Here is a 13,180-nt window from a genome sequence, read left to right on the forward strand (position 1 = left end):
CCCACCCCAACCTCATCAGTGGCGCCCCTGTTTTTATAAATAAACAACAACGCATTTTTTCAGCTAGTGACAAAATCTCATCCTATTCTGGAGAATAATTGACGGCAGGATGTGTGAATGATAAATATTAATAATCCAGGGGCCCGATGTTTTGAGAGCCGCTCATCTGGGAGAGAATTCAGGACCAGAAAAACCCAAACATGCCTCAACAAATGCCGACATGGCTGTGGGAAAATATTTAGATGTGACAGATTCAGGAAAAATGATAACTTTTGTCTGGTTTTAGCTGTTTACAATTTAAATCTGGTTGCTAAATAATCACTTTTAATATCTGTAGTGGATTGTTGAAACATGTATCTGTATATATATAAAATGTGTGTGAATAAAATGACAGTAAAGATCTGCAGCTTTGTCCGTCCTCCAACTGCAAGAAATGCAAACTGCAAAAAGCTTTAGTTTTATTAGAAATGATGCTCATTATATCCGGAGGTTTGTTCAGAATGATCCTCACATGTGCCACAGAATGTGTTTTTCAGTTCTGTCTTTCGTTTGTGTGAAGTTCAAAGTTCATTCTTGGCTTTGGAAATCGCAGTTAATTTTTGACTTCATGTGATCTTTTGATTATATGAAGTATCAGTTCCAACATCTGCACTTCTGTGACATCTGGACATGTCCATGTGCTGAGTACGAGTGTGTGATCTGCGGTGGACAGTAGTGAAGTACATTCTGTGCTTAAGTTTATTTTTCCAGTATCTGGACTTTTTTAGAAACTTCTGGCTTTTACTCCACTACACTTTTATGAGATACTCTTACTTTGAAGCAGCTTTTAGTCTGTGGAATGTGGAATTTTATTTTATTTTGAAAAGGAGTGATAGACTGTTCATCACAGAGGAAAAACCAATCACAGCCAACTCCTCCACTGTCAGCCATGTTTGAACCTGTCAGTGTCCTAACGATGGAGACCTTAGATAAAGAGGAAGCAGAAGATTCTTCATCGGATCTGAAGTCTGTGTTTGGAGGTTTAGAAATAAAGAAACATTCGTTTAGTTTGAAATGTTTGCTGTGTTTAACACGACCACACTTCATCACTGACTTAACAAAAAAAGCCACCCAACTTGAGAAAAGTATGTCGAGGTAACGTTTATTTAAATTTGACATAAACTCTCAAACATGTCTTCAGTCTTTGTATCATATTGTACGAGCTTTGACTCTACATTCAGTCAGTCAGCAGGTTGTTTCAGAGTCATCGGGTTCTGTAAATGTGGAACAACACAACATAAAAAATTTACCTTTGAATACTTTAGTACTTTAAAATCAAATACTCCAGAACTTTAACTCAAGTAAAAAAGTGACTGAACAACTTCCACTTGTATTGGAGTCACATTTGACCGGGAGGATCTGTCCTCGGACTCCAGGCCTCTGGTGATGTGATCGACAGCCCCAAATATCGTCTCCACGGTGTGAAGCTGCGCGGTAGCTGCTGGATTAAAGCAGGAGGCTTGAAGCAGAGATGAGGTGCGGACCAACCAGGTGTTTATTTTCACCCACGTGTCGTAACATATGACAAACACACACTGTGACCCACAGGAGGCGTGAGTCAACCTGCAGCTCTCTGTAATCACCCCCCACCGTTCAACAGGGGAGCCCGATCCTCATCCCACCATCAGATACAGATTAAATACACACAATTACATTAACACGATTTAATATAATGATTAACATTATTTAAAACTAATTCAAGTCTGTTATGTTGAGTTTAAATTTGAATACACTCTTCACCCCCCTCCGTCATCAAACACTCGGTGCCTCTCAGGCCCCCGGGGCCCCCAACACCTGGGAGAGGAGACACAACAGCTGAGGTACTGTAAGTGACTTATCAACATATTGTACTCAAACCTTACAGATTACAATATGCATTAATTAGTGTGAATCTAAGTGAAGCGTTTCCATTAGTCGTGTCAGAAGGAGAAATGAAGAAGAACCTCAGCTTGTAAACCAGCACTGATGAATAAAGTCAAGAAAAAAAATAAACTTTGAACCTCCATGACAAGCGAGAAACTGCTGAAGAATACCATGTCATGTGATTGAAAGCTCCAGAACAACTGTGTTATTCATATTCATTGGTTTTAATTGGGTTTTTTTTTTTTTTGTTCAATCATATTTCATATTAACACATATACAGTATAATCCTTTACCTGGCTAAAAGGTGAATGACAGTTATGTATGAATTTTACATGTAGGTTTTCCTCTGTTTGTCCTGGTGTGTCCCTGCGTGTCCACGTGCATCCAGCCATGGTCGTACAGGAGAAAGTGCAGAGGAGCTCCACTTCTGGATGGATGCAGCAGGATGAAAAGTTCACCATCTGAATAAGTCATAAAAACACACATACTGTATATATATCCTTTTATAGCCTTTTATATATATATATATATATATATTTTTTTTTTTTAAAAACTATTTGAGAAAAAAAGATGGAAAGTGCAAAGTGATCGTGGTGCGTCAGGATGGGACAGAGAAGTACAGCAGAGCTGCTCTCTGAGTAAAATCACTGCTTTTAAATCTTCCAGCAGAACGTTTCCTTCTCCCCCTCCGCACATGTGCATCATACACTGAGTGTTTTACACCAGTCACTTATGCTCGAGGCTTCTGTGTCTTATTGGGTTTGCATGATCCGAGAAATCCCCCCCAATCAGCAGCCACGCAGCTATCTGATACTGACAAAAGTTGTCATCTGCACACCATCATTCAGGGCAGAATGAGGACACCCACTTGCAGCTGATCACACAGGCAAACAAACAAATGCAGCTTGGGGTATATGTGTGGAGGGGGGTGGGGGGGGCTTCACCCTGTGGGGGTTCCCGCAGAATCTTTTGAAAAGTTCTCTCCACGTCTCATTCCAAATCAGCACAAAGTCAGCAGAAGCGAGGGAAAGTGAAGCCCCTTGTCCCCCTTCAGGGCTGCAGGAGAAAGGCTGAATGAACTCAAAGCAGACATCTGAGAGGATCACAGTGTCCCAGGCAGAAGCACTGACTGCCAAGAGCCACACAGACAAGAGGACTGAGTGTGTGTGTGTGTGTGTGTTTGATACGAGGTGATAAAGCCATTTGATATGTTATAATAATAGCATCATGTGTGCCTGGTTAATAACATAATGAGTGACAGTGTCATATTTCAGCCCTGCAGGATGCAATCCACCACAACATCACAAACACTTGTAGTTCATTTGACAACTGTGTTGCATGTTCATTGGTTTTCTTGTGTACACAGAAACACACACACACACACGTTGCACTTGTGTGTGTGTGATTGACTTGGCCACAGAAACAGTGAGTAATGCTACCCTCTAAATCCTGCCGATGCGTTCCCTGTGAAACCAGAGTGCTTGTGTAATTCAGCGTAAAATTGAAGAAGTTGAACACGATCTGCACAGAAGCTGCTGAACCTCATTCGTCTGACGAGGAAGCCGTTTCTCCTTTTAATGGCTCGACACCACAGCACTAATGATGACCTGCTGAAAGTCCACTAACAGGAAGAAAAAGAAAGGGAAGTCTTTGATATTTCCTCTTTCCTTCCTCTGCTGTAAAGGCGTCAGAGGTGACGGTGCCTGGTGTGCAGTTTTGGCAGCCGCTGAGCCGCTGAGCACCGGCATGGCTCCTCTGGGGAAAGGTATTGAGGTGGTGTAACAATATATGGAAGATATTTCACCAGCTTCTGGAAAGGTCGGAGGAGAGGTGACACAACTGTCCCGTTGACCTGCAGCGGGCTTTTCATTACAGCCTGCTTATCTGAGGTCAGCGTTGGAGGGGTAGAAAAATACAGACATTTACAAACATGAAAGAAGTGTGTGCACTGAAGATTGTGTGATAATGTTATCTGGTGAGAAAAAACAAAACAAAGACTCCTGCTCCTGCTCTACATCTCCTTTATACTATTTCAGGAATCTGGGAACTCGAATCCTAAAGATCCCAGTTTTCCCTTAAAGTCCGAATCCTTGTGATGAAATCAGACCTTGTGTCAGATTCTGTTTCTGACGGTTGAAATCTTCTCACCACCATCATCTTCTCATCATTTAATGGATTTACATTCAGTAATCATCCCTCTATAGTTTTCAGTGGCGTCAAATGACCTGCCTACAGGGATTCACTGGAAATAATGCAGCATGTAATCCAGTGTTGGCGTCACTGGTCACTCTCAACATATCATAGATGTATGAAGTTCCTGCTAATGCAAACCTAACACTTCCTACTGCTGCACATTCACATTAAAAACTGACAAAACACAGGGAGGCTTTTATTGTGAAGCAGTTCATCAAACATGTGTCCTCAAATCCAGATCAGCCTGTTCTTCAAATGTGTCTTAACTAATTCAGATGAATTACGCTGATCAAGTTTCATCCAGCTAATTTGTTTGTTTTTTTTGCAGTTTGATGAAGGATTTTTTAATCCTGGCACAAAGTTATCCTGAATAACGGTGCACTCTTATTTTGAAATAAAATCTCTCAAAAAGCAGCTTTTATTGCATTAACATTATTCAGCCAAATCAATTCAGATTATAATCATTTAAAAAGTTTGAATGTTCTACCGACAAATTCCTATTCTAATGTGACATTAAATTAAATGTTGTGTCTCCATTGGTCTTAAAAAAGTCAGAATCTTTCAGCTGAGTTTCTGTCTTTTTGCTCACAACATCTCAAACTGCATCTGGTTTGTTTCCTTTTTATAATATTTATTTTGTTGTGCATTTTGTCATTATATGTAATATATGTAATGTATATGTATTTTTTTGTGTAACTTTAGAGATTTCGCAACAAGCTGCATGTTCTCATCTGAACTGAAACTTACATTTTCATCATGAATCTAAGAAAGGAAGCAGGTTGTATTTGAAAACGACCTCATGTGTGGTGTTCACTGTAAAACGTCTTGGTAAAATCCAGATAACTGTCAATAAGTTGCACATTTAAACCAGCTTTGACAAAGCAAACAAAAATCTTGTCAAATCATCAACATAAAAATCTGGATAACTTGATTATTCACCTGCAGTTTGAAAACGGGCCTCATGCCTGAAATCTTAAGGATTCTGACTTTTAGTGAATTTAATCTGAAAAAGCAAAACAAAACAAAAACATCAGATAGGCTTTAGATAAAAGAATATATTGAATATATTCACATTTGCAGGTTTAAAATGTTTAAATGACACATGCAGATGTCATTCAGCTGCCCCTTTTTTTTATTGTCTTTTTTATAGTCTTATTTTCCAGGTGGAGCCAGCGGCAGGGAAAATCTTTTGTTCAGTTTTCTTACATCATAGTTGCTCAGCAGACCGAGACTGAGAAAACAATACTGAAAGAAAAATGCAACAAAAACTGGAAGCTAAGAGTTCCTCCTTGATAAATTGAGCTTGATTAATTAATTTCTTAGGAAACCTCCAGAGGACCGGTGTATCTCAAGATGACTCAGACCTCATATAGCAGCAAAACATCCCTGTGACGCAGGTCTGCTGAACGCTCTTTCATCCTGTGTGACCCATTTTAGATGCTGCCCACTGTTCATCTGTGGCTGGAGACTCCAGTCTGGAGCTTCATACACTCCTCTACTCAACCACACGATTACAAAGAATTCAGTTATGTACCAAATAAAGTAGCCAATAAAGCTCCACTGTTCAATATTAGCCTGTTATTATTTTTAGCTTTATTTATTTTTGCACAATTTAAAATACACAGAAAATGACAAAGAAAACAAATACAGTGCTAGTGCAAGTAATGCTGAAATATCACAGAATTATAAATATACAAACTGAACATACAAAACATAACATGACTACATAAAAATGATGAGAAACTAATAGATTCAAAATAATAAAATTAACAGCAATAATGACAGTAATATCAAAATAAGAGCAGAAAATGTGAGAATGTGATGTGTATAAGTTCAACTCCATGAGAAATATTAATGATACACGTCAGTATGAACAAAACAAATAAAACATTGATACATGGACAGTAATGAAGTTATAAAACAGCAGTTTAAAGGTCTGTAACGTTTGATGGAGGAACAGTTCTTTGACAAGTGGAAGAAGCCATTTCATAATTTGGATATATCTTATAAATAGAGACACATATTTGAAAAACATTGATGTCATAAATAGTAAGAACTGTATCACCCAACCCTGCGGCTCGACTGAGCTATTCAGCTCTTTTTAGCTCATTGTTTTGGTTCCATGGCGACAAATTCATCGTATTGTTCAGTCTCACCTCCTGTTTCCACCAACAGGCGTCAGAAGGAGCTTAAAATTAGCAGCTAACGTTAGCTAGACAGAAGATAAACCCAGATGTCTCTTTGTATCAGAAGATACTGAAGACTGAAACTTGGGTAAAAATAAAGTAGCCATGATATGAGGTGACACTACATCTATATGTGAGCTGACAGATGAGTCGGCTCATTGAGGAATTGTTCTGCCGGTAAAAGAAATATATTTAACCTCCTAGGACCTGGCGTCCACATATGTGGACCTCACATTTTGGGTTCTCTAGACCACAATACTAACTTTTTCTCAACAAGGGCCTGGTGACCACATATGAGGATATTATACTGTCACTCAGTAATCGAAATTTAAAACTAATGTCCTCATATGTGGACATCATTTTTCTCAGATCCCAATCAGCCTATATAGCAAAGAATAGAGCTCGGGTCTTAGGAGGTTAAACTTAATTCGATAGTCCAACAATGCAACAACACCTAGTTATACGTGTGGGTGTGCAGGTGTGGCAGTTGTCAGCATGATCAGATCAGACCAAACGTTACAGCTGAAAACGAGTTTACAAAAGGAACGAGCCTCATGAACAGATATGTGCATGTCAAGCGCATGAACAGATTTACTGAGCATGTGTAGCACACAGCACACAGGAAACGTTCAGACACTGAAGGCTGCAGCACCATTTATTTATTTCATATCATTTCAAAATGCTAATGTCAACATATAATGTCATGCTGCTAATCCCTGTGTTATAATTATCCATCCCTGCGTTAGTGTTTGTCTGTGTGTAAGTGACACGAGGGGAGGGAGTGTTACCCGGTGACTGACGCCCTGCTCCCCTGAAGGACACGGTTAGATCAACGTGGAGCTTCGTAAAAGTTGTTTCAGAATAAACCCGGCTCCATCTGATAAGTCACACATTCAAGTGATAATTGAATAAAGTGATGTGTATTCACATCTGTTTGGACTGAGCGCGACTGATCAGAGCTCTGCACAGAAAAGTCCAAGGACATTTCCGTCTCCTGTCTCCTTGTCCTCTCATCCTGCAGTTGTCCGTCTGTCTGCATGCGTTGGCTGTCTGTGTCTCCTTCCTTCAAAAATATAAATATTGCTTCTTGAAAAGAACAAACTGTATTTTTTTTTGCCTCTGCACTAAACATTTGTTTGATGACGGACCAAAACACGTCCCTTTTTAGCCTCTTTTTTTCCCACTGTGGCTTTATTTGCATTCAAAAAGCAGCCGAGCTCTGTGACTGGGGGGTGGGTATGAGGCAGAGTGCCAGGAGTGGCTGATGGGTAGGAGGTGGGTGGGGGTGGGGGTTGTGTGTCGTGATGTACCAGCAGGCAGCAGCCCTCCACTGTCATTGTGACCGGTCAGAATGACTCATGAAATTCAATTTCACTTATAAAATGAGCATGTCTCACTTCCTCACGGCGTCCCGGTGAACAGGGCGTTCCACCGGCCAGGACAGAAACTGTGGCGCTGGCAACAAGGTGGAATCATTCTATTTACAGTCATAGATAGGTGGGTAATCAAACACCCTCATGTGTGGATTTGGGAATTTGATTGGCGACTATTGTTCATTCTCCAGTCAAATATCCTGTTCACAGCACATTCTCTGGACAGGATATGTGAACTGGCTTCAGACACACGTCTGTGGCCTCTGACACATTATTGAGAACATGTTTCTGTTTATTAGAATAACTCAGTGTCACAGAGTCAGTCATACGGCAGTAATCTGAGTTATAATTTAACCTATATAAACCTGACATGTTGAACGTTTGAGTTTCTGTTTCCCTATGTTCACTTCTGTGGGCTCATAATATGTTAATATATGTTTGCTGTTTTTAAATGTGCGTTATAAATAAAATTTGATTGGATTTGACTATAAAATTGAGTCTCCCACCTTTACCTCCTACATTCATAAGCTCTATAGCTAGGTTAAATTTACTGTGCAGTAGGCTACACTGATATATTGTGTTATTTGATTTGTGTAGGGCCTGAGTTACATGATCACGACTGACGTCTTTTTGTCAGAATAAACGGAGATCGCCTCCAACGACATCCTGGTGTTCATCCAAACACACACACACACACACACACACTGACCCGATACAGGAGGAACACGTTGAGGGGGGCATGAATGTGACCGCACGTGAAAGGAGATGAACACTGATCAGGACATGATCACAGTTCTGATCTCTCAGCACTCCTTCAGGAAAACCTGCAGCAAATCTAGTTCAGCGGGGGAATGTAGGGTCGACCTGAAGCCTGACATCAATTTTCACTTTTCACAGGACCCCTCACCCCGTGCACTGGTCTGTGCCCTGAGAACAATGCAGCCAAATTACATTGTTGTCAAAAATAGAACGACTTCACCATGTTTTCCTCTGGCTCTTTGTGAGCACTGGTACTTAAGGTACCTTTGTTTCTGTTAGAGGGGGACCGTCTGTCACCCCAGCCTGAGCCCTCTTCCTGTTGATTGACGCCACCTCAGTCCAAGTCTGCACTCAGGTCACGACGGAGCGTCACTTTCACAACAAAGGTGCCATGATATCAGCTGTGTGATTTCTTTTAATCTCTCAAAGGACAGATATTCAACAGTTTGTCCTTTTGGGAGCAAATTTACTCAGATAAGGTTTGCTTCAGGTCAACTTTTCAAATCTGTGCTGCGAGTCTCAGACAATGAAAGAACTTATCTCATCTTATCTCTCACTTATCTGTCTGTGGGCATCAGGCACCCTCAGTCCTTCACCGCTGAAAAAGACCAAAACTTGCTCCTTTTCAGAGCTGCACACCCTCAGACTTCTAGGCACCCAGGATCAGACACACACAAACACACACACACACACACACACACACACACACACACACACACACACACACACACACACACACACACAATGGTACCATCTTATCATTATTGTCCTGGAACAACAGGCCACAGGAGATCTGAGGGTTACACTGCCACGCCACTATCAGTACTGTGAGATATGAAATGTGTCAGCAGTGGATAGAATAAGGAGTTCCTTCATGGACAGACTTTAAGTATTTCTACTGCTAAAAAACACTTTTGTTTCTAGTTCATTCCCTTTGCACTCGAGCCAGAGTCAATGAATTTGTTTGTGGCCATCTTAAAGGGGAGGCTCACGTTCTTTTCAGGGCCGTCCTCACATGACCAGATTATCTTGAAGGGTTTTCTGGTCTCTGTGATTGTTGCTCCTGTTCATACTTTCATACCAGAAACCAAACTAACTGCAATTATAACTGCAGAACAACAGAAAATGTGTCCTTCATCACTCATATCATCGTCATCATCATGTTAGGACGGGATCTCTTCAGGGCCAATAATTCATTCATTCATACGTGCGGGCGTGTGAATATTGTTTTATAGGAGCCTAACAAAGAATTGACACATTCCTTAAATGTTTCTGACTTTGTAAGAGGGACGTTTAATTTCTGTCGCCGTGACTCAGTCCACCTCATTGTAAAAGCTTTTATGTGTCATCTACTGTGGAGTAACTTGCCTCTAAATGCAGCTCTCGAGGGGATTTGAGGAATTGTAAACACAACTACTGACTCAAATCCTGTAGAGCTGTCGCTGTCTTCCACATCTGTCCATCCACATCTGTCCATCCACCTCTCTTATGTCTCCGTGAACTGTCCACAGACTAATCCAGATCACTCTTTTGTTTTTTGATGTTTATGTTCAGACTCTCTCGGCAGTTGGTTAAAGGTTAAGGAAAGATGGTGATGTGGTTTAACACGGAAAAAGTTCACTGTGGCTTCAGACACAAAGTGTTCATCAACATTTATTCACATGATCTTTCCCTGTGTTCCACCCTCCTGTTGTCCTCGGGTCAGATGTTTTTACATCAGAAATCTGGTTTTCTTTTTCGTAAATTGCCTGAAAATAACTTGGATGCTTCCTTACTACACTTTTTGCTAATATATATAATGATCACTATTTTTACTGAATTTTGGGTGTTTTATTCAAATTTATAGCATCTGTGGTTTTCCCAGGTCAAACTGGACCCGGCCACTACAACAGGTCACACTACTGAAAATGTTTCAGAGCAGTATCTTGACTTAACAAACGCCTGCCTGTGATAATCCATCTGATTGTAACTATAGTCAAAATAATTCAACTTCAACTCAAAAAGACGTATATTTTCATGTAAATAAGGTCTGTTGACCATAACATTAAAAAATAAAGTTATAGGCTTGTGGTAATGAGTTATTATGAAGTCGACTGAGAGGGTGTGATGCAATTATTGGGTAATAATTTTATACTTCATGTTTTATAAACAGTCAAACAGATCGGGTCAGTTTTGACCCGGAAGGACGAGACGAAGGTTGACCAACGTGCTTGTGGTGTGTAAATGTAACGACAGCAGGACTGGGGGTCTGAACCCTGGTCTCCGGTGTGGATACAAACAACAATACTTGTTTGTTGTCGCAGTTTGTTGTGCAGAGGACCAGAGTGCAGATCAGGATGCAAACCAGGCTGGATAGATAAGGACATCCCAGCTCTCTGTCAGACCGCTGTGCTCGCTTCGATCACCTCTGACCTCATCTGCAACTGCAAGCTCAGGTGTCATTGAAGGGAACACTGATGTTTCTGAACCAGGCTATCTAAACCCAGTGATTTACTCATCGCCCTGCTCTGTGAGATCAAAAGGCTTTAAGACGCTCTGCATTGTTTCTCATTATCTGTCACAGAGCTGGATGAGAACTGATATCCACCACTGTGTAGAAAAGTCAGCATATTATCCACACTGATGGGGCGTGTGCTAATGGCTGCACCGGTGTCAGTGCTGCGTTAAATAGGCTCCTAAAGATGGTAGCAATTAATCTAGTTGGCTAACAGCTAGCTAGCCCTTGTGATATAGGCTAATAATAATAATATTATAATATTAATATTGTTATTATATATTATAGTAACTTGTCCACCTGTCCACCGAGCATAAAACATGAAATATAAAATTATTACCCAATAATTGCATCACACCCTCTCAGTCCACTTCATAATAACTCATTACCACAAGCCTATAACTTTATTTTTTAATGTTATGGTCAACAGTCCTTATTTACATGAAAATATACGTCTTTTTGAGTTAAAGTTGAATTATTTTGACTATAGTTACAAACAGAGAGGTATTTGTTAAGTCAAGATGCTGCTCTGAAACATTTACTGTGACTGGACGCTGGTTTATTTGAAACATCAACAATCTCATCCACTCAGCCTGACCTGCAGCATCACCGCTCCTCCACCACACAGCCCCTAAGCTCCCACAGCAGCTCAGTACTCAAAATAATATAATAAATCATAATAAATAATATATGTTGAATAATGCTTTTAGTAGTTAGTGAGAATCCCCATTCATTTTTCATTTTTACCTTACCTTACCTTAAACTTACCTTGAGTTTTCAATCAATCCATCAAACCAAAATCAGCTGAGCTGCAAATACACTGTTAAAACAAAAAAATCCTTGAGGAACTTTTGGAGGAACCTCTTGAGGTGCTTTGAGGAACTGTCTGCCCGGTAACAGTCACCAGAATGACAAAACCCGAATACATCCAAGTTAGGTTTCTGTTTACTGTTGAGAAATCTCATCGTCTCAAATATGCACTTTATCGATGTATCACAAAAATAGCTTTCTACATTATTACTGTCCAACAAAATGCACGTTCATACACGCCCAATGTAAGAATGAACTAACCCACAAAAAAATCACAGCCTTTTACTCTAATTCCATAACATTAGATGAAATGAAATGACAAGAACGAGATTTATAATCGATACTGCTCCTCCTGGTTAATGTTAAGTGTTGCTAATTGTATGCAGTTTCTTAGTCTAATATGTTGACGTCCCTAAATACACTCATTTAGTGGAGGAAATCCACTCACATGCTTGAATGCACATGTTAATTAGATTCAGGTGTGCTGATTATCTGCAGTCTGATTCTCTACCTGTTAAAACTACGTCACAAACGCTACTTTCTGATAACTATAACTACTGAGACACTCCATGATCCAACACTGCTGTAAAAAATGGTCGATTGGAGTGAACGAGATTCTCTTTATCCAAGTCAAGTTCTCTGAGCAACCTTAAAGCACAAATGAACTCTTCTGGGTTTTAATTAAAGAGGAAATTAATGTTTGGCCACTTTTGATTGCTTCCTCCAGATCTTTATCCCTGTCAAAACAAGAGCAGAGAGGGCCATGGCTGCTGCTTCATTACCTGGCAGGAGAGGAGTTATTTTCCACCGCTGGCAGTCATAACTGGCAGACACCTCTGTGAGTTATATCACTACAGTAACTGGGTTAGCAGGTGTAGGAATTAGATTAGAGGAAAGTCACAAATATCTCTTGATGACAGCTCGGTGAGGCGCAGACATCGCAGCATCCATCAACAGGCTGCGAGGGTTTTTATTTCAAGCTAGAGACGCAGGAAGTGAGGACATCTCACAAAGAGGCAGTAAAGGTGACTGTTTGTTTTTCTCTTGCCCACATGGAGAAAGACCGGCCCAGTGACCTTTAACTCCAGCTGGCTATCTGATGGGCGGCTGCCTATGTTTCAGGGAGGGTCGCTTTCGATATGAGGATGCCTCTGGTTTCTCCCAGGGAGAATGGTGCCCTCTGTCCCAGAGACCCCTGGGACAGAGGGCATTTGAGGGGAGATTCAGGAGTTAAGGAGGTTGTATGGGTGCCGTCTGTTGACTAGCAGACCAAGGTATCACTGCCAGTTATTAAGCATCCAGCCCTTGATCCCCCCTCCCTCCTGATACTTCACTGAAGAAGCAATAGAAGCCCGAGCAGGGGAATGAACGAGAGGCTTTCATTCAAGCTTTTGTGTGAGAGGCTGCTGTCTTCCTGAGCCTGTCCATCACAATAAGCCTTTTGATTTCTTAATGACAGGGGG

Source organism: Seriola lalandi, unplaced genomic scaffold (genome assembly GCF_002814215.2).
Source record: "Seriola lalandi dorsalis isolate HSWRI2012SDOR001 ecotype SW California unplaced genomic scaffold, Sedor1 jcf7180002054581, whole genome shotgun sequence".
Lineage (NCBI taxonomy): Eukaryota > Metazoa > Chordata > Actinopteri > Carangiformes > Carangidae > Seriola > Seriola lalandi.